Source organism: Bufo bufo, chromosome 8, assembly GCF_905171765.1.
Source record: "Bufo bufo chromosome 8, aBufBuf1.1, whole genome shotgun sequence".
Lineage (NCBI taxonomy): Eukaryota > Metazoa > Chordata > Amphibia > Anura > Bufonidae > Bufo > Bufo bufo.
In genome coordinates this window covers 13935655-13958883 of record NC_053396.1, presented here as the reverse complement: position 1 = coordinate 13958883, position 23229 = coordinate 13935655, and the positions used below count along the sequence as shown (strand labels likewise).

Sequence of the window (23229 nt, the reverse complement as noted above, 5' to 3'; positions counted from 1 at the left end):
GCATTTCTCTCACAAGCCAAGAGTGTCTCTCTTCTGTGGAATCAGCCAGCACTGTAATGCTGTTTTCAGCTCCGGAGCTCACAGAACAGATAAGGAGGGGAAAATCACCCTTATAGACACATTCTGTGAATTCAGAAAAAGTGTACAAGCAGTTCTTTTATCAGTCCAATATGTGGACTCCAGACTCCGATAAATTCTGTAAAAGAGGTTTTCTGGAATATATCCTCCAAGGACATTTTAACAGAATTCAGGATTTACCTAGAGAGAGTTTGCTGTCCCCGAAACAACCCGCCCCCGAACCTCCAACAAAACGTATACATTGTGTTACCACTTTCTCTCATCTAAGGTATGATGTAAAAAAAAATATCTTCAGACATTGGCACATTCTAAAAAGGAATTTTCCGAACATCTTCCCAACTAGACCGCTAATGTCCTACAAAAGAGCTAGAAATATTAGGGATACACTCGTCAGATCTGATCTGGGCTCTTGTAAACCAAAAAGCATCCAGACAACTATCATTAAAGGCACATACCCTTGTCTTACTGTGGGAAAGGGCCCGATATGTACCCATCCATCTGCGTGCAAAATCTTTAATATCAAATCATTTATCTTATCAAATGCCCATTTAAAGATAGCATATGCCAACATAAATCCAATATACGCACAAAGAAACTTGAAGCCCCCTTAGTGGAACATTTCTCAACATACAAACATTCCGTGAGTCAATTATGTTTTCAAGTCATCGACTGGGTTCCCCCCCTCTGAGGAGAGGTGGGGATTGTGAACAATTGCTCCGGGAGAGAGAGATGGCTTGGATCCGCCACCTTAATACCTTACAACCAGCTGGTCTTAATAAAGATTACTGTTGGGTTTAATTAATTTTACCATTATGATGACCTTTATTGGTATAGAATTGTGAATGATGTTATAGATGTCGATATTTTAACCTCATGTTTCTTGTCTCTTTTACTTACAGGGCCTTTTGACGTCCAATAGCGAGTGGTGACACTCGTGAAGCACGCTACATGGGCCTCATTTCTTCTGTCCTTGAGGAAGTAAACCCCCCCCTCCTCATACTGGGTGGGTTAATTATTAGGTTGCCAGTGGTTTATCGGCTTTGCGGTTTGAGATATATATATAACAACATGCTTATCCTTTTGAACACTATGTAAAGGCATCCACACAATGGTGTCTAACGGTTTGCGGTATTTTGATCAAATATGGCCATTAACTCTGCCTATGACTTGGCTCTTTTGCCAGCTCGGTCATTACAATCGCTTTATGCTAGTATGAGTTTCTGTCTTTCTCTAAGATAGTATCTGATCCCCAGCAGTCTATACGCCTGCGAGGTAGCGCTCTGCAGGCGTCTTATGTGAAATTCTGCTCGTGCCCTAATCCAAGATGGCGATCGCATCCTTAGCGCCTAACGCGCATGCACGATCACGCTCCTAAGCCCCGGCATCTTTCCGGATCCTTATTTATTGCGCTTCTACTCCTGTGCACGTGCCTGATCTGCTCCGCCCATCAGGACTATTTAAGATGGCGCCCACCATGCCTTCATCCCAGCGCCGGCGTCCTATACACTAGGGGTAAGCTCAACAGACCTCTATCCCTCCCAGACTTGCTGTCACTTGTTACCATTGGTTTCTGCTTCGTCCCTTATACCCCTCAGGGCCTCACTTTATCACTGCCACTTATATTCATTATCTATACAGTTTTTTTCTGCTATATGTGTGGTTCTATTACATGCGGTACTTTAACCCTCATATACCTCACATTGCCTAACATACTGCATATATTGTACACTTGTATGAATTGTATTTGCTATATGAAATTTCTGGATCATGTATTGCAAAATGATGAACCTTTAATCATGCATTAGAATTTTCTACAAGAATATGAATCATATATAATCATGTATTCCTAAATTTGACATAACTATGCATCACATCGTGTCAAAATCATGCGTTTAGTTAATTGCAATTTCTCGCTATGTCTTTGTTTATTAGCCTGATGAAGGGCTGCATATAGCCCGAAACGTTGCCTGAATTTACTATATACCATTATTTCCGGCTGAATAAAAATCACTGATTATTTCACCTTCAATTTTGGAGTGCTGTCTAATTGTATACCTATATTGTTATGGTAATTAGTCATGATCTCTAAAGGGGTTGTCCAGGCTTGGCATAGACCATCAACATTAGATTGGTTGGAGTCCATCTCTCGGCACCCTCACCGATCGTCTGTTTGTACCGGTTGTGATGCTCGGGCGAGTGCTGAGCAGTTTGCAATGAAGGTCCAGCTGGGTGTTATTAGCTGGGGGCGTGTCCCTGCACAGTTTAACATTATCCAATTAGCGCTGCCAGTGTCAGACTGTGCAGAGACATCCTTCAAACTGGTAACACCCAGTTGGACCTTCATTGCAAACTGCTGGCAATACTAGAGGAATGACACAACATATAGCCATAAAAAGTGATGCTCCAAATTGTTACTACATGGGGAATGCAAGTAGTTACTCAAACAGACGTGTCAGGAGAGGCGACGGGTTCTCTTCAATACTGGAGCGGGGTCCAGATCAGTCTTAGCCTCCTCCTGATGTTCATACATATGATTTGGACGTATATACACTTAGATTGTGAGCCCGATTGGGGACAGTGTGATGATGATGTGCTGTCAGCGCCGTATAAGTGAGTATAATAAATGTATATGAATTATATTCTATAAGACCACGTACATTAGTAACAGAGAATGTCTGTGAACCTGAATTCTGCCCGTGGGAGTCGCATCTGTCTGTGTTACTCTGTTTCATCCATGGCTGTATTCCATCAGCAGGAAATGATTTGTATCACTGTCAGGCCTCTTGCACATGATCGTTGTACATCCGTTCCGTGCACAGGCAACGTCTGTGCGGCGGCCAGGACGGATGGGTCAGTGATCCGTCTGCACCACAAAAAAATAGAACGCGTTCTACTTTTTGGCGGTGCAGAGGCACGGACAGAAACACCACGGAAGCCCTCCGTAGAGCTTCCGCGGGGTTACGATCCATGCTTCTGTTCCGCATCTCCGTGATGGCGGACCCATTCAAGTGAATGAGTCTGCATCCGTGATGCGGAGTGCACACGGGCCGGTGCCCGTGTATTGCGGACCACGAAATGGCCACGGGCACACAACGTTCGTGTGCAAGAGGCCTCATTCCCAAACTGTGCTGAGTCTGATCTGTTCCTGACGGCATCAAAACCTGCTGTCATATTAGATGCTGCAGTCATATACGTCCTGACAGCGCAGAGGCCAGAGGCGAGGAACGCCTGAACCAGCCGTCAATCACCCTGAAAGATGTTTAGTCTCAGCCCAGCTGTGCAGGACGGACACCTGGGTGCAGGCCGTACAGGAGGACAGCGGGAGGTCAGCCAAAGCAAGCATCCACAACAGGCAGTAAAGCTCAGGGTGGATTAGGGCTTGTTACTACTAAATTCTCGAAATATGACATGATATCTGTAAAAGATTTCTAGAAAGAACACAACTGCTGACCAGAGATGGACATTCAATGGAATGGGGCTGAGATGCAATACCAAACAAGACCTGTTGATGAAAGGGGCGCTGTTTCTACGGATAAAGCAGATTTTTTTCTAATGATTGTTGTAAAGCCAATTGTGGTCTGCTATTGGGACTAAAACTGGACCAGCCAACCTTCTAATGTGTATGGGGCCTCCAAACTCCTGCCTGACAACCAACTCTGACCACGAATATGACGCTCGGATGCGTGTGTACTCTGCCTACCCTGACCACGAATATTGCCCGACCTCTCGGTTCTTTCTCCGAACCCCGTTGGTCAGCTGCCAAAGTCCAGGTCCCTGTACAAGGGGTTAAAGGGTGGATACCAGGGGACTGCCAGGAGAACGCTCTTAGGTTTAGCGCAAAGTGGGTCCACGATCACTGCCCCTAACAGGCTACGAAGACGTCAAATCATACCTAGCACTGCTGACTAAAAGACCAACATGGGAACAGTGCCCCCTGGAGGCAAGGGGGCAGATTTACTATTGAATATGCACCAGTTGTTTGTCACATTTTGCTTTAAAAAAAAATGGCGTGCATGCTTTGCATCACATTTAAAAACACACTTTTCCACGCATTTTGCGCCTTTTCCGACAAGGGGGCATGGCTCCATATGAAAGGGGTGTGCCCTAAATGTGCATCTGTGCTCCAAAAAATGCGCCCAAAATAGTAAATTTGTCTAATATTAATACTGTGATTCATGTTCTTAGACAGAGTAAAGTGTGATATTATTAGTGAATCTGCCCCATCGTGTGTACCCCCTGGGGCACATGTACCACAAGTTCAGATCCTACACACAACAAGGACCACCTTCTGTGCAATCAGGGCAAAATTCATGCATAACCCAAACTGTTCCCCCTCTAGGACACCCAGTCTTCAACAGTAATCTATAGGGAAAAATTTGCAATAAGCGTTCAATTTAAAAATTCACTTGACTGGTTCCCTGCAGCGCCACCACAGGAGAAATGAAGAATTACATCATGTCAATATAAATCAATTGGCCGTCCGCATAATCCAGGTCCTCCAGAATGAGAGGCGTCCTTTGAAAGTAAGTGCACCCCGCTTCCATAGGGTATATGAAAAGGGGGCTTCTGCCTAGGAAAGAGATACTATTAAATATAAGTATGGAAATGACATACTAAACACAGGCAGTGTGTTGGTGCTATGGAAATTATGAGTGGTGGTGAATAATGCAAAAGTTATTATTATAAATCCAATGTGCACACATGGTATTTTCACATTTGTCCAGCAGATGGCGACGCATCCTCCAGTCATTAGCCCCATATAACCTGTATAAATAATGGGGGCAGTAGTTGAGTATGTACAGATTTAGCAGGGTTAGCACTCCAGCTCTTGAATCAAATGTCTTAACTCATTGCGTTATCTTCAGACAAAATCCATTGAAAAGCTTAGATTAGATAACACAACTAAGAAATATCATAAAAAAGAAGTGTTAACTCTATTCCATCCGTATTTCAGGGTGATTTTCTGATTTCTGATTACGTTTGCTTGCAGAAATGGGTGCAGAGATGTCGGAGGAGTCGGGCGGAGGAACATTACAGGTGACTTACACTAGAAATGTGCATTGGGGTAATTGGTTAATGCTCGTTACATGGCGTTGTATCACTGATCTACCCTGTCTGACATCAGGGACAGATGAACGGCACTTTATTCATTGTGTAGGTGCTGCCTAGTAGGATTTTTAGGTTGCTTGAAAAGTCTTCTATGCTATTTACTAGCTGGGTTTGAAGTTAAAGGGTCTCTTCAGCAATAAGTAAATAAAGGTAATTTAAAGGCATTAAATATTACACTCATTGCATAGATTATAAGCATGGACAATACTTGCCATTTACATGCTGTAATAAAATGTCATTTATTCACATAGTATGGCACCACCTGGTGTTCAAAGCAAATAGCAGTGTGCAGGTCCGTCTAATGAGCTGAGTGCTGGTGGACACACATGCTCAGTCACTCTCACAGCCAGGCCTCTGCATAGTGGTCCTCTACTCACCGCAGAGCAGCCGATTTAGCTTTTTGCCTCTGCAGTAGCATGCCAGTACAGCTGAGAAGACTCTTACAGGAGAGGTAAGGAGGGACTATACTGTCAGCTGCCAGAGGGGGAAGGAGACTGCCCAGTGTCCACCAATATATGGAAAAAAAAGTATTTTTATGTAAGAAATACTACAAATGACTTTATTAACTCTTGAATTAAAAAGATTCACGACGACCTTATCAGCAAAGAACTCCTCATGGTTTACGTGAATTCTGTTTTCTTCTGCTGTCCGCTCCAGACCAAACCAGTTTTATCATCTATTCTATTTTATTATCAATTATTTACAGAGTCACTCGGTCTTCATAGAAATGCATAAACCATATTCTGTCTTCTGTCTTGTGAGGTATTATTAGGACAATTTCATAGAAATCCATAACTCATCCTGAATGCAGGGAGAACATACAAGCTCCATGTAGATGTTTGGCCCTGCTGTGCTTCAGAACCAGAAACCCAGTGTTTTTAAGGCGGCTGTCCTAACCACTGAGCTACTATGGTGCCCGCTGGCTGCAGTGCCCAGTCTGTGCCACCCCAGCAGTAAAAACTACAACAAACAGGTGACATCAAACCTGTCAAAATAATCAAATAGAAGGTGGTCAGAGAGTGTCCACTGTGGTTAAAGGTGGCATCATCTAAGTCTTCCCTTATATTTTTAAGGGGTTTTTCAGGTGTTTAGTGTTGATGTCCTATCCGACACCCAGCACCCCTTGCAATCAGCTGTTTGAAGAGGTGTTGGCACTCCAGGGTGCACCACGGCCTCCTCACAGCTTACCAAGCACAACAACGTCAATTAGATAGCTACTGTGCTTGGTATTGCAACTTCGCCCCATTCACTAAAATGGAACTGAGTTGCGTGTAGGCCATGTGACCAATAAATGGAGCTCCAACTGATTGTGTGGGTGCGGGAAGTAGGACTCCCTCCATTCTGATATTAATGACCTATCCTGAGGATAGGCCATCAATATGAAGATCTTGGACAACCCCTTTAATGTGACCAGTTTACCCTTTACTTTCCCTTGCCTCTTGTCATATTGATATGTTTATATAATTTCAGGAGAAGAACGTAACAAAGATCTGGGGACAGGATTCCACAGATACCAGGCCAGAACATGCAATTATTTTAAGGAAATAAAAAAAAGTGAAATAAATATAGTTTTGGCTGGGAATCGATGTGAGAGTAGAATAAATCATACTCCCACGTTTTTGGAGTTACATGTGGCTGTAACTGAATAATGCTTGAGCTTGATTGAGACTAAAGTGGGCCTAAAGGGCAGAGCTATAAAACAAGGTGGTGAGTGGATCAGACCAGAGCTAGAAAACAAGGTGGTGAGGAGACTAGACCAGAGCTAGAAAACAAGGTGGTGAGGAGACTAGACCAGAGCTAGAAAACAAGGTGGTGAGGAGACTAGACCAGAGCTAGAAAACAAGATGGTGAGGAGACTAGACCAGAGCTAGAAAACAAGATGGTGAGGAGACTAGACCAGAGCTAGAAAACAAGATGGTGAGGAGACTAGACCAGAGCTAGAAAACAAGGTGGTGAGGAGACTAGACCAGAGCTAGAAAACAAGATGGTGAGGAGACTAGACCAGAGCTAGAAAACAAGGTGGTGAGGAGACTAGACCAGAGCTATAAAACAAGGTGGTGAGTGGATTAGACCAGAGCTAGAAAACAAGGTGGTGAGGAGACTAGACCAGAGCTATAAAACTAGGTGGTGAGTGGATTAAACCAGAGCTAGAAAACAAGGTGAGGGGGAGACTAGACCAGAGCTAGAAAACAAGGTGGTGAGGAGACTAGACCAGAGCTAGAAAACAAGGTGGTGAGGAGACTAGACCAGAGCTAGAAAACAAGATGGTGAGGAGACTAGACCAGAGCTAGAAAACAAGGTGGTGAGGAGACTAGACCAGAGCTATAAAACAAGGTGGTGAGTGGATTAGACCAGAGCTAGAAAACAAGGTGGTGAGGAGACTAGACCAGAGCTATAAAACAAGGTGGTGAGGAGACTAGACCAGAGCTATAAAACAAGATGGTGAGTGGATTAGACCAGAGCTAGAAAACAAGGTGAGGGGGAGACTAGACCAGAGCTAGAAAACAAGGTGGTGAGGAGACTAGACCAGAGCTAGAAAACAAGGTGGTGAGGAGACTAGACCAGAGCTAGAAAACAAGATGGTGAGGAGACTAGACCAGAGCTAGAAAACAAGATGGTGAGGAGACTAGACCAGAGCTAGAAAACAAGGTGGTGAGGAGACTAGACCAGAGCTATAAAACAAGGTGGTGAGTGGATTAGACCAGAGCTAGAAAACAAGGTGGTGAGGAGACTAGACCAGAGCTATAAAACAAGGTGGTGAGGAGACTAGACCAGAGCTATAAAACAAGATGGTGAGTGGATTAGACCAGAGCTAGAAAACAAGGTGAGGGGGAGACTAGACCCAGCACTCTTTTAATTTTTGAGGGATGGGAGTACGTGTAGATTGGGGTTTTAACACGTGTTAAAGAGGACCTTTCACCTGAAAATGCAAGTTAAACGAAAGATATACCCTTACTTGCCGGCCCCCGGTGGTGCTTATTCAGTTCTTCATTTTGCACTCGGTGCCCCCGTTTGTCCGCGATGCCCCCCGCAATATTTCCCGCCTTCTATGCTAATGGTGAGTGGATTAGACCAGAGCTAGAAAACAAGGTGAGGGGGAGACTAGACCCAGCACTCTTTTAATTTTTGAGGGATGGGAGTACGTGTAGATTGGGGTTTTAACACGTGTTAAAGAGGACCTTTCACCTGAAAATGCAAGTTAAACGAAAGATATACCCTTACTTGCCGGCCCCCGGTGGTGCTTATTCAGTTCTTCATTTTGCACTCGGTGCCCCCGTTTGTCCGCGATGCCCCCCGCAATATTTCCCGCCTTCTATGCTAATGCGAGAACTGGAGCTTCTTCTCCCTGGCTAAGAGTGGAGCGTGCTGATTGGATGCGCTCCGTGCCAGGGAGAAGAATGACACGCCCGGGAGAACTTTTGCAGGCCTGCCCAGTTGAGCCTAATGGCTCATTAGCATAGAAGGCGGGAAATATTGCGGGGGGCATCGCGGACAAACGGGGGCACTGAGTGCAAAATGAAGAACTGAATAAGAACCACCGGGGGCCGGCAAGTAAGGGTATATCTTTAAATTAACTTGCATTTTCAGGTGAAAGGTCCTCTTTAAGCCTGGTCATATCTCCTCCAGCTATATCCCTAGCAGACTCAGTTATTTTGGCTACAATGGATAGGGAACCAATTTTATCAGTACTGGTGTTAGTCAAAATTCTTTTGAGCAGAGTCCCCCAGTAACCAATAATTGGGGGATAAAAGCATGAAATAGTTTTTCAGTAATAAAGTACTGTAATTTAAAGTCTTTTTTGTAATTACAAGGGTCTCTATGTTCACAAAGTAAGCCTAACGGGAGGAACACTAAGGTTCTCAGGACTGAAACAATAAGGAAAACTTCTAATGAAGGAACGGCTCTGATAAATGTGACATGCCATGTCTCTCAAACCAACACATGGAAAATTACATATTCAACTCTGCAATTCATCTTCCCCACTTTTCTCAATGACAGTTCATCCGGACTCCTGTGGTCTGGTCAGCCTTGACCATGAAATTCCAACAGCTTGGACTAAAAGTCACAGCGGGAGGCTGGAGGACCAGGCATGACCTGAGAACCAAAGCTGCCTCCTAAACCATTACAGCTATGATATACGATTATAGACCCAAAGGTCACAGAGCCCATGAACAATAGATGAGCAATGTAGGGACTATTCCATACAAATATTACTTTGCACAAGTAATCCTATTGTCCTGGATCATTTCAACTATGCACATGGGATTAAAGCCCATGTACGGTAAGTAGATTTTTGCAATATACTGCCCCAGTTTATCTTACAGTACCATGGCTGCTGGTGGCTTTGTAGGTGTAGGAGAACAACCGTAGGCCCAGGCTCGTAAAGTGTCAAAGTTTTTAGGTGTCTTCCCTCTACCCATAGATTTCCATCCAATATTACCTGAATATGTTACTAGACTATGTCTACCCTGAACAGAGGTGGACATAGGCAGCAGAGGACACTATATGGGCTCCTTGCTCTTTAATAGCTCATCATAGGCCAGCCCCTTATGTCGCTTAGACAATCCACCAGTAATGGCATTTATCAGATCGGTCTTTTAGATGCAACCTAACATCCCATAGAAATCTGGTTTTAGGGTGGCCCATTGACCTACTGGACCTCTGTGCACCTTGCACAGGTTGCACAAATGATATGTCCACCCCTGAACCCTACTACTCTAGCTCACTAACCCTAGGTTCAGATGTAGATGTAGATGTCATCCCTAATGTAACACTTGAAATTTTCCATCATAGCAAACTAGTGTTGGGCGCGAATATTCGAATAGCTAATATTAATCGCGAATATTGGCATCGCGAATATTTAGACTATAGTGATTATATATTCGTAATTTCCAATATTCTAGATTTTTTTTTCCCATCAGTAACCTCCCTTCTTGCTTCTGGGCCAATAAGAAGGCTGCAATGTCTTTGTCTGAGCTTAGCAACATCCGTAGCAACCAATAGGAAAGTTGCCTACCCCTTACTATATAAGAACCTCCCCAGCAGCCCTTGTATGCAGTATTTTGCAGATCTGAGAGAGAGAGAGCAGTGTCATTGCTGTGCTCTCTGCTTTCCTGTGTCATTACATTAGATAGTTAGTTAGTTAGTTAGTTAGTTAGCTTATATATACACTGCGTGCAGAATTATTAGGCAAATGAGTATTTTGACCACATCATCCTCTTTATGCATGTTGTCTTACTCCAAGCTGTATAGGCTCGAAAGCCTACTACCAATTAAGCATATTAGGTGATGTGCATCTCTGTAATGAGAAGGGGTGTGGTCTAATGACATCAACACCCTATATTAGGTGTGCATAATTATTAGGCAACTTCCTTTCCTTTGGCAAAATGGGTCAAAAGAAGGACTTGACAGGCTCAGAAAAGTCAAAAATAGTGAGATATCTTGCAGAGGGATGCAGCACTCTTAAAATTGCAAAGCTTCTGAAGCGTGATCATCGAACAATCAAGCGTTTCATTCAAAATAGTCAACAGGGTCGCAAGAAGCGTGTGGAAAAACCAAGGCGCAAAATAACTGCCCATGAACTGAGAAAAGTCAAGCGTGCAGCTGCCAAGATGCCACTTGCCACCAGTTTGGCCATATTTCAGAGCTGCAACATCACTGGAGTGCCCAAAAGCAAGGTGTGCAATACTCAGAGACATGGCCAAGGTAAGAAAGGCTGAAAGACGACCACCACTGAACAAGACACACAAGCTGAAACGTCAAGACTGGGCCAAGAAATATCTCAAGACTGATTTTTCTAAGGTTTTATGGACTGATGAAATGAGAGTGAGTCTTGATGGGCCAGATGGATGGGCCCGTGGCTGGATTGGTAAAGGGCAGAGAGCTCCAGTCCGACTCAGACGCCAGCAAGGTGGAGGTGGAGTACTGGTTTGGGCTGGTATCATCAAAGATGAGCTTGTGGGGCCTTTTCGGGTTGAGGATGGAGTCAAGCTCAACTCCCAGTCCTACTGCCAGTTTCTGGAAGACACCTTCTTCAAGCAGTGGTACAGGAAGAAGTCTGCATCCTTCAAGAAAAACATGATTTTCATGCAGGACAATGCTCCATCACACGCGTCCAAGTACTCCACAGCGTGGCTGGCAAGAAAGGGTATAAAAGAAGAAAATCTAATGACATGGCCTCCTTGTTCACCTGATCTGAACCCCATTGAGAACCTGTGGTCCATCATCAAATGTGAGATTTACAAGGAGGAAAAACAGTACACCTCTCTGAACAGTGTCTGGGAGGCTGTGGTTGCTGCTGCACGCAATGTTGATGGTGAACAGATCAAAACACTGACAGAATCCATGGATGGCAGGCTTTTGAGTGTCCTTGCAAAGAAAGGTGGCTATATTGGTCCCTGATTTGTTTTTGTTTTGTTTTTGAATGTCAGAAATGTATATTTGTGAATGTTGAGATGTTATATTGGTTTCACTGGTAAAAATAAATAATTGAAATGGGTATATATTTGTTTTTTGTTAAGTTGCCTAATAATTATGCACAGTAATAGTCACCTGCACACACAGATATCCCCCTAAAATAGCTAAAACTAAAAACAAACTAAAAACTACTTCCAAAAATATTCAGCTTTGATATTAATGAGTTTTTTGGGTTCATTGAGAACATGGTTGTGGTTCAATAATAAAATTAATCCTCAAAAATACAACTTGCCTAATAATTCTGCACTCCCTGTACACAGGGTGGGCCATTTATATGGATACACCTTAATAAAATGGGAATGGTTGGTGATATTAACTTCCTGTTTGTGGCACATTAGTATATGTGAGGGGGGAAACTTTTCAAGATGGGTGGTGACCATGGCGGCCATTTTGAAGTCGGCCATTTTGAATCCAACTTTTGTTTTTTCAATAGGAAGAGGGTCATATGACACATCAAACTTATTGGGAATTTCACAACAAAAACAATGGTGTTCTTGGTTTTAACGTAACTTTATTCTTTCATGAGTTATTTACAAGTTTCTTAACACTTATAAAATGTGTTCAATGTGCTGCCCATTGTGTTGGATTGTCAATGCAACCCTCTTCTCCCACTCTTCACACACTGATAGCAACACCGCAGGAGAAATGCTAGCACAGGCTTCCAGTATCCGTAGTTTCAGGTGCTGCACATCTCGTATCTTCACAGCATAGACGATTGCCTTCAGATGACCCCAAAGATTAAAGTCTAAGGGGGTCAGATCGGGAGACCTTGGGGGCCATTCAACTGGCCCACGACGACCAATCCACTTTCCAGGAAACTGTTCATCTAGGAATGCTCGGACCTGACACCCTTAATGTGGTGGAGCACCATCTTGCTGGAAAAACTCAGGGAACGTGCCAGCTTCAGTGCATAAAGAGGGAAACACATCATCATGTAGCAATTTCACATATCCAGTGACCCCCTTAGACCTTTATCTTTGGGGTCATCTGAAGGCAATTGTCTATGCTGTGAAGATACGAGATGTGCAGCACCTGAAACTACGGATACTGGAAGCCTGTGCTAGCATTTCTCCTGCGGTGTTGCTATCAGTGTGTGAAGAGTGGGAGAAGAGGGTTGCATTGACAATCCAACACAATGGGCAGCACATTGAACACATTTTATAAGTGGTCAGAAACTTGTAAATAACTCATGAAAGAATAAAGTTACGTTAAAACTAAGCACTTGTTTTTCTTGTGAAATTCCCAATAAGTTTGATGTGTCACATGACCCTCTTCCTATTGAAAAAACAAAAGTTGGATTCAAAATGGCCGACTTCAAAATGGCCGCCATGGTCACCACCCATCTTGAAAAGTTTCCCCCCTCACATATACTAATGTGCCACAAACAGGAAGTTAATATCACCAACCATTCCCATTTTATTAAGGTGTATCCATATAAATGGCCCACCCTGTATAATACAGATAGTCAGTGGTTAGATAGTGATATAGTGTAGCTGCTGTCCGTACATACATGCTACAGACATAGTGCTGTGATGTCACAAGTTCACGACAATACTTAGTGCACCAATCACTTATAAGTACTCAGACCTTTTAAAATGTGAAGTTGCACGTATTTCGCCAAAATATTCGCATCATTAGTGCCGATTTCGCACGGCATATATATTGGAGCACTCTATCTGCATATAAAGCCATTGTAATGTTCTGTCGTGCCAACCACTTTCTCCAGTCTCAGGAAACTTCTAGAAGCTTGAAAAATGTAGCTTATAGTGACCCACGCCTGTATTTTGCGCGCATTGCGCGAATATTACATTGCCGATTTTTTTGCGATGAAGAAAATAATCTCGAATTCGCGAATATATGACGAATATTCTACCAAATATTCGCAAAATATCACGAATTCTAATATTGCCCCTGCCGCTCATCACTATAGCAAATGGGAAGAATGGTCTCCCTAATTCATTTAAAGCCGGTGATGAGACCCTGACTGGTGGCATATGGTCACGATGCCAGTGAGACATCTAATCGTATGTGGTCCATAAAGCCCCAATACAAAAGCCCTTTTATATCGTGTTTTTGCCTTTAGGAATGTCATGGATGGTGATAATTTCACGCACCATTGTGATCACTGAACCTGGTGCTAACATGTTTCCACCATTCAAGCCAATGATGGTTCCAGAAAAAGCAAGAAACTCAAGGATTCATGATTTTCCACCATTTGGTGCTGATCCATGGAGGTGCGTTGGCGATGGGCTCAATGACCCCTATCTCTAGGACATTTAGAGCAGCCTGTTCGAGTCATGTTCCATTTCAGACACCTAGTAAGCAAATTCTTTCTCCACTCCGAATAATTTCTCCTGTGAAGGAGCCAATATGTTCTCTGAACCAAAACACAAGTACAGATGTGTGGAGCAGTAACACATAAGAAGGATATAGGGCGGGTGAGACAGAAGTGTCCATGATAAAATTTGATATCTTGGACCTGTCGTGTTTGCAATGAGCGTCCACATACCGTCCTCCAGAAACATCTGGAGGCTTGAGGTAACACACGTGGAGTATTGGAGACCAAAGCCAAACAACTGGATTTCTGAAATGATGCTTGGGCGGCACTTGGCTCAGAAAGTAGAATTTTGTATCACAGCTTCTCAGTAGTGACTATAAAACTCTGCGTCACTATTATTTCCGCACTTTATGGTGGTATTAATGTGTCATATAGCTCTGTTTTTGTGCAGTGTACGGTGCTCATATGTATGTGCCGTAATGTTTATATAGTACTATTTGCACATTGTAGGGTGATATTAATACATAGCGCTATTATTTGCACACTGTATTACGGTAATAATGTGCTAGCTCTGTCCTCTGCAGAATACAGTGGTAACGTCTATGAATTATAACTATAAAGGTATAGTAATGTTTATGCACAATATAGCGCTATTATTTGCACACTGTATGGTGGTATTAATCTTTTGTCTTGTTCTGTTATTTGAACACTGCACGGACACAATACCTACGTACTGTCCTATATGGTTATACTCTTGTTTATGTACTATATTATGTGTACCCTGTGCACCTTTTATGGTGGCATTAATGTTTTATATAGCACTATTATTTGTGCAGTATATGGTGGTATAAATGTATTATATAGCTGTTATTTGCACACTTTATGATGGTAATATCTATGTATTGTCTTATGTAGTTGTAGTATTATATACTGTATAGCACTACTATTTGCACACTGTATTGTGTATTAAGGTACTATATTGCGCTGTTATTTGCAGACTGTATGATGGTATTAATGTACTATATATTTCTGTTATTTAAACAGTGCATAATACCTATGTACTGTCCTATATGGTTATATTGTTGTTTATGAACTGTATGGTGTTATTTATGTACTATATAGCGCTGTTATTTGCACACTATATGGTGGTATTAATGTTTTATGTAGCTCTGATTTTTGCACACTATATGGTGGTATTAATGTACTATATAGTACTGTTACTTGCACACTGTATGATGCTAATATATTTGTATTGTCCTGTATTGTTTATGTGCTATATAGTATTATTCTTTGTGCCCTGTATAGTGGTATAGTGCAGATATCTGCACTATGTGGTAGTTTTTCTGGGTCCATCGTAGCCATGCTGTCATCTTTTGTCTGTAACCTATTTTTATGCAGCTGTTGTGACTACTACACAATGAATTATCTGTTGCTTAAACCTGGAAAGCAGAAGGTAAATGTCAAAGCTGCGTTACCTCAGCTCTCACATTACACATTTCTTTCTGCTATAATAACTTTCCACGAGAAGTGACTGCTTGTTCTCTGTAGTGCGGCGAGGTCTGACCTGCTGCAGAAAGATCACATAGAGATGGCTACATGGCTCCTCTCAAATGTTCTCATATACCCTGTTGATAAGCGCAATGTGCTTTCTGACCTCAAAAATTCCTCTTCTGATAAATTCCACACTTTTTGTTTCAATTTCTCCCCTTTATCCAAGAGCCTTGCTTGCAATCAGTGAACAGAAACATTATAAAATCTCTCCTAAGCTAGCTCTGTTCGCATAGTTTCAGACGTGCGCACTTGAGACTAAAAGGGGTCATTTATTAAAATCTGCATTTTAGACGCCTTTCTTAATACGCCTCTGCACTGGCGGTGGATCTGCTGAAGTTATATAGAGGCGCCGTCCTCTGCATAACTTTGGTGGATCCTCTGCCGCATCTAAATCTACGTCAGCTCCCTTGCCTGTTTTAGGCGTAAAAATTAAGCACAATAAAGAATAGGATGAAGCTTTACATAAAATAACGTTATCTGAATAATTGTATTATATTGGAATTTACATTCTCCTTTGATTACCTGATTATAACGGTATTCTGCTTGACACTGTAACAAATCAAACTGTAATGTACTTTCTTTAACTGTTTGAAACTATAAAAACTATCTAAACAGAAAATGATGAATGAGACGGGCGTGCCGGCCCACCCCCTTTCCCCACCCAATCCACTCCCACTAAACTTGGCGTGAGCGGGGAAAACTCGCAGACTGCGGCGCAAACGACTTTTGTGCCGCAATCTGTAACAGAAATATTCCTTATATAGATGTATTTCTGTTAGTAAATAACCCCCTAAGACCCTGACTCACTGTGTACTAATAAAATATATTTATAATACACTACAGAGTTTTTCACAGTCAATGTATTGCCTATAATATATTTATTTATACAAATAAGCTGATGGTTATAAATATATATATACACAAACAACACTAGAAAAACCCACACCCCCTTAATATCACTACACCCACCCAATATACAGTTACCTAAACACACACATAGCGGCCCCTACCCCACCTAGCACTAACTGTCCTTACTCCATGAGGGGACCACAACCTGTTGGGTCAACCAGCTAGCTATTGTGATAGGGAAATGGTTAACCAGCTAGCTCTTGTGGCAGGGAAAGGGTTAACTCTTTTTAGGAAGATGTAGGCAGGGATAAGGTTAATAATGTAATGCTCATTGTCTAGGTGTTCTCCAGGGGTTGATTCTCAGTGGGGCCACATGACTCTGAAGCTGAACTGATGAGCGCTCCACCGCCGGGTTATTTAAACCTGGCGGGGCGTGCTCCCGAGCGGCCATGCATGCAGGTGTTTGAGCACGCCTGCAGGCAGTGCAGTTGGGCTGGTATGGCGATATGATGTCACCGAGCCAGCCCGCTTACGTGCTGGCACTCAGGTGCCGGCACATCTCCTGCACTGCAATAGGCAGCGCTGGAGAGGGGTCTGACGTCTTGTGTAATTTGAAGTGCCCACAATTGGACACATTTGTCCACTTGCCCGGGCTGCTCCCCTCCCCAGTAAGCATGGACTCATGTGCGCCTGCAGGGGAACCTTAAAGGGGACATGTGTGTATATATATATACACACACACACACATCTGAGCACTTCCCTTTACAGTTTGTTACCATGTATCAATGCAGGTTTCGGTCGAGGGATTTGTACTGCTGCGCCTTTTAGCTAAGGACTCATGCACAAGACCGTATTTTGGGTCTGTGTCTGATCCCCATTATTTTGCGGATCACACACAGACTCATTCATTTCTATGGGGCTGCAAATAATGTGGACAGCACACGGATGTGATTCATGTGCTGTCCTCATCCGTGTGGTTGTTCCATAAATTTTAGAACAGGTCTTATTTTTGTCCAGTTCTATTAGATAATTGTGGGAATATTTTGGGTATACGTATTTTGGGAATCCGCAGTTTCCAGGCTGCAAAATACATACAGGTGAAACTCGAAAAATTTGAATATCCTGCAAAAGTCCATTTATTTCAGTAATGCAAATTAAGAGGAATTGCATTAATGCAGCTTAAAATTAGAATTTTGTGAAAAGGTTCAATATTCTAGGCTCAAAGTGTCGCCCTCTAGTCAGCTAATTAATCCATACCCCCTGAGCAAAGGGGACCTGAGATTGTGACTTTGGGATTTCATAAGCCATAATCATCCAAATTGGCTTGAAATATCTCGCTTTGCCTGTAATGAGTCTCATATGTTAGTTTCACCTTTTAAGTTGCATTACTGAAATAAATGAACTTTGCACAATATTCAAATTTTTCGAGTTTCACCTGTATGGTCATGTGCATGTAGCCTAGAGAAGGATTGCCAAAACTGATACCCTGTTAGGCTTCATTCACATGTCTGCTTTCGTGATGACATCTGTGACGAGATGGTCAGAGGTTCATCCGTGTTTGGTCCAGGTGTCCCTTCTTTGCCCCTCCGTGGATGCCGTCAGGCTGTAATTCTCAGGACATCTCCTAGCACTCATCCGTGAAAACCATGGACCAAAAATGTATGCCACCTGTGTTGCTGCGTCTGTGGTTTTGATGGACCAATAGACTATAATGTGCATGAGGGATTCGTAATCACAAAAATAATGAATTTTTCCATGGTGCCACCAGGGACCCACAGTCCGTGGTGGAAAACCACTAATGTGTGAATACACACACTGCGGCCCTCCAGCTGTTACAAAACTACAACTCTCAGCATGCCCTAATAGCTGTAGGCTGTGCAGGAATGCTGGGAATTGTAGTTTTGCAACAGCTGGAGGGCCGCAGGTTGGGCATATCTGCATTAAAGTCAATGGATACGTGAAGACTGCAGACAGCCCACGTCCGTGATTCACTGCACACAGTGGGGCATACATTCAGGACACAGGGTCCCTGTGCTAGCCCTGACATTTTGTATTTTAATGATGATAGAAATGATAAAATGGTTGTTTTTGCAGCAGGATCGGCTGCATACCCCCCCCCCCCCTTATCTCTGCTGAGTGCAAGGGTTTATTATGGGACAGCCAGGCGTTCATGGTCTGCTGACTGCCGTCTGATTAGAACTGTGTCTCTGCTTCCTCATAAATGAAGTCTCTTCAGAGGAATTCTCTCAGTCTTGCGAAGTTACATTTACCATAATGAGGCCCCCATGAAAGCAACACACATAGCCCTCCCGTATAGAGGGATCTTATCCAATATGGACACCCACAGGCCCCCGGCCTTCCACACTCCCTAGTGACCTGTCTGTATAGGATGAGCAAATCTGTAGGCCACGTTCACGATTAATTGTGGCTTTTAAGATTTGCCACATAAGCTCATACATGATTGGCGTAAACTGCGATCATATATTCCTCTATGGCTGCCCATAGACAAGTGAGGCCGGGTTCACATCACCGTTTTTGTTTTCCTTTCTTCTGATCTGTTAGAAAAACAAACAAACAAACAAACAAAAAAAAAAAAACGGATCCTGTAGTTTAAGCGTCCGTGATGCTCAGTTGTGCACATCTTGCATCCGTTTGAGCCATTTCCATCTGAGATTTGTTATTTTATTTTAGATGGGAAAAAATTCCTGCACTAAGTCCAAAATAACGGATCGCAGACGGAAATGGCTAAAACAGATGAAACTTGTAGAAATGGATGCTTTAAGTACAGAATGCGTGTTTTTTTTTTTTTTTCTGTTCTTCCGACGGATCACAAGAATGGAAAACGGAACGCTGATCAGAACCCGGCCTTAGAGGTTCTATCTGCATCTTATCACACACCTTGGAAGCGATTTGGGAACAGTTGGGTTGTTCCATATGTATTAGCAAGGGTATGACTTCTAAGTGTCCTGTTAACGCTTTATTTTTATTTAATTTTTTCATTTTTGTTTTTTAATACTAGCCCTTCCAAAGCCATAACTTTTTTACTTTTCCATTTACGTAGCCGCAGGACAGTGTGCACCTGTTGCATAAAATGTGGTGGGAAGCAGGAAAAAAATTCCAAATGGAGTGGAATTATAAAAAAAAAACCAAAAAAAACACAGTTTTATGTTTTGTTTTGTTTTTTACACCATTTTCATATGTGGTAAAACTGACCTGTTAATTTTATTCTCCAGGTCAGTGCGATTACGGTGAAACCACATATGTATAGTTTTTCTTGCGTTTTAATACTGGGGGGGAAAAAATGTTGAAAAAATTTTGCGCTGTGTGACAACTCATTTTGTGCAGGGCGATCTGTACTTTTAAATGATACCACTTTGAGGTGTGTATGACTTTTTGATCACTTTTTCTTTGTTTCGCCATTTGCCGTAAGGGAAAAATATTTTTACATTTTAATCGTACTGACGATGCCCATGATGCCCCGCTAGACATCAGGGCCGGGCTCAAATATCTTTTCACTGCCTGGCCTGCCTGTGTTAGTGGTTGGGGCGCAGCATGAAACGGAGTGAGAGGAGCCTCGGAGAGCAGCAAGGAGCAACGGCACCACCCTCATTGCTCCTGGAGGCTCATTTGCATATAACAAAAGTGCAAATTTCTCCTGAATGTGGGCACGGATGCTGATGGAACCAAGACCATGATCTTCTGCCGTCAAGGGCTCATGTCTCAGCTTAGTTTTAAGTCCATGTTTCTGGTAGAGATCTGTTAATGTCAATCACTCACACAGACGATTGCAAGGATCGGAAAGATGGCGGCCAGGACCCAGCACCGGACGGTGGATTTCTTGGCAGGCTGTCACTTACTTTTACAGGGAGGGAGACTATGAGATAAAAGACTGCAGGTAAGTGCACATTTCCCTTGGGGGAAGGCTAGTGATGCCCTGATTTGGGTGACTCCCATCCAGTATTGCTCCGTTTATTTATTTTTACTTGATTTGAACCATTTGTAATCATGGAATATTTCGAGCTGACTTACAATCAGCGATTCAGCTGCTCACCAATGGTATTTTCCCTGATGTCCAATTCTCTGTAAATGTCACATTTCTGTGGAATTTGATCTGCATCTTGTTTTGTGATTTTCCTGGGAAAATGTACAAAGATGGGGAGGACCATCGGGGGAATGAATGATTTGGCAGAGTGCAAGTAGCTGAGAAAGAAGAAGGAGCTGCTGGTAAAGTAGATGAAACATATAAAAACAAAACTATGGAATCCATGCATGAATAAAGTCCCCAGACGGCCCCCTACACGTTATGTTGTCAGATCAGTGGGATATCTCCTCGGATTGGTACTTGTAAGCTATCACCTCAGGGGTTTCCGCTATTGAATTGCAATCAAATCATGAGATTTCCGTGACCGTGCCGCGACTGGAAAATAGAAACTAGTATAGCAAAAAATCTGATGCAGCCCTACTCATACAGGCACAGAATCTGGGGGTAGAATAAGGCTATATACTCCCCCGCAGCAGATTCGCCCAAAAGTCTCACCCATTTATGTCAATGGAGTTGCTTTAGCGGCCACCACCAGGTTTCTGCAAGCTCCATTCAGATGACTGGGACGGTGAAAATTCTGCAATAAATCTGGCGTGTTTGTGAATGGTCAAAACTTCTCAGCAAAACAGGATATTTTCTACTGTACATTGACACGGTTTTGACTTTGTTGTACATTTCTGGACCCTGTGAATACACCCCTAGGCCTCCTGCACACGAACGTGTGCGCCCCGTGGCCGTGTGCAGGAGGCCTTAGGGTCCATTCACCCGTCCTTGGAATGGGTGCGGAACGGGTGCGGGCCCATTCATTCTCAATATGGACGGAAAGGATGCGGACAGCACCTTGTGCTGTCCGCATCCGCGGCTCCGTACTTCCGGTCCATGGCTCCCGATAAAAATAGAACATGTCCTATTATTGTCCGCAATAGCGGACAAGAATAGGCATTTCTATAGGGGTGCCGGCCCGGTGTATTGCGGATCCGCAATACACTACGGACGTGTGAATGAGTGCCCTGGTGCGGGGGTACGTTCACGTTTGGACATTTGTCTTATGCAAAGTTATAAACCTCTTAATTTATGCCACTTAAAAAGGTTAACTTGCACTGTTTAATACTGTGTAAATACATTTTATATGTTGTGAGATATATCCTGTTCGTGATGCCAAAATGCAGTGGACAGTGTCCGGGGGGACCCAGCGTAGCGTTGGGGCCACCCCAAACCCAGCCACTGAACAAGTTGCAGGCAAGTTGTGTGTCTCATGCAACTTACATTAAAGCCAACGTAGTAAAAGTCACGTGTGTCTTGCAACTTGACTCACACCGAATAAGGTGCTCTCACCCTAAGGAGAGATAGTACCCCCCAAATCCTGACTTAGGCCTCTCACCCAGTTAAGCCAGTCTTCTCTGCTCTGCACTGGTGAGTCATGTCATGTCTCAAGGCCTGTTTTAAGGGTTGAACATTGACTTATAGGATAGCTGCCTTACATCTGGTGGCATTAGAGGCAGAGCTTGTTAAGGGGTCTGTGACGAATACCACACCTCGTGCCCGCTTGACGTCGCCTACGTCGAGCTCACGAGAAGCGGTATGGTCACGGGTTACCAAAAACATGACGTTACGCCCTCCAGAGGAGCAGGTAAGGTCAGCTTGGTACAGTTTACACAGACTCCTCCTGTCCATGCGGGCACAGAGTGGCGACAAGCTGAGAGAGCCTTTTCAATGCCGCAGTGAAAACAGCGCCTTCTCAGCCCGGGTAATCTGCCACCAGCTTCTCGTTTGATATAAGCCCAGTCCGCTAACGGGATTATATAGGGTGAGAAACCAACCCGCGGTAGCTTATAACTAGGCCAAACATGTACATGGGGATTCGTGATCGAGATACAAGACAGCACAAGATTAAATTATATATTTAATCGCTGTAAGGGCACACTAGATATAACACAATATACACAGAGAATATATACAGTGGTCTGAGAATACAGATACAGGAGATATAGGTACAACAGGGTTAAGCAGAGCAAAAGTCAGTTACCGGGTAAGATGAAAGTTCCTTTCTGTTGTGGTGAGTTCTTTGCTGTAGTCACATGAAGGGCAGTGATCTCAGCTAGTTCCTGGGTCCCCCTAAACACATTACACGATGTGACCCTTCTTCAGAGAAAGACCTGCCCGCTTTGTGAGGGGTCCACCCCCCCTTTGCTGGACTGGCTGCAAATGACACTAAAAACTCTTTAGGGTTCATAGCTCCAGTACAGAAGGTCACAGGGAGATGGTTCTGGGACCAAGGGATCCGCCTGGGTTCCGGCTACAGGTAGAGTCCAAATATGGTACTGTTAGTTGGTTTCTGTGGGGGGATATGTATATCTCCCTTCCCTGGCATCCCACTATCAAACCAAGAACATGGGCACGTTCCTCGTGGCCACCGGGACACAAATATGTATCCGGTTTGCGCCTGCGATGGCCGGGCGATTCATAATTCCTTATGAAATGTAGGTGCCAACATGTCTGGGAGATAGCCTTGATCCTGGGCAAGAACTGTGACCCCCTGCTGGGGGTTTTCCTGCAGATTTGGTTGCCTCCAAACTGGGTGCTTGAGGTGTGACATTATCCACCTGGGTCCTCCTTGAAGCCTGGACCCCTGGGGCTTTCTCCCTTGCTAGCTGACAATCAGATGGCTGGGGGGTGGGAACATATGTTGCATGTACACTGACTGTGTACATGCCAAAAGGTGAATCAATTGACAATCAGGGCTGCCAGTAAATAATAATCCATATTCCTTACAAGCTCATATCCATCCCTTCTTCCCAGAATTCCAGAAGAACATGTATGGCCTATAAGCCTCCCCACGCCTACT

The 23229-nt window shown here is 43.5% G+C and overlaps 1 protein-coding gene across 1 annotated transcript in view; it reads right to left on the bottom strand.

The window, feature by feature from the left end:
- The window catches only part of LOC120977600 (collagen alpha-1(XI) chain-like), a 133725-nt gene that overhangs the window by 12336 nt on the left and 98160 nt on the right, over window positions 1–23229 (bottom strand). The gene's annotated exons all lie outside the window — the stretch shown is intronic.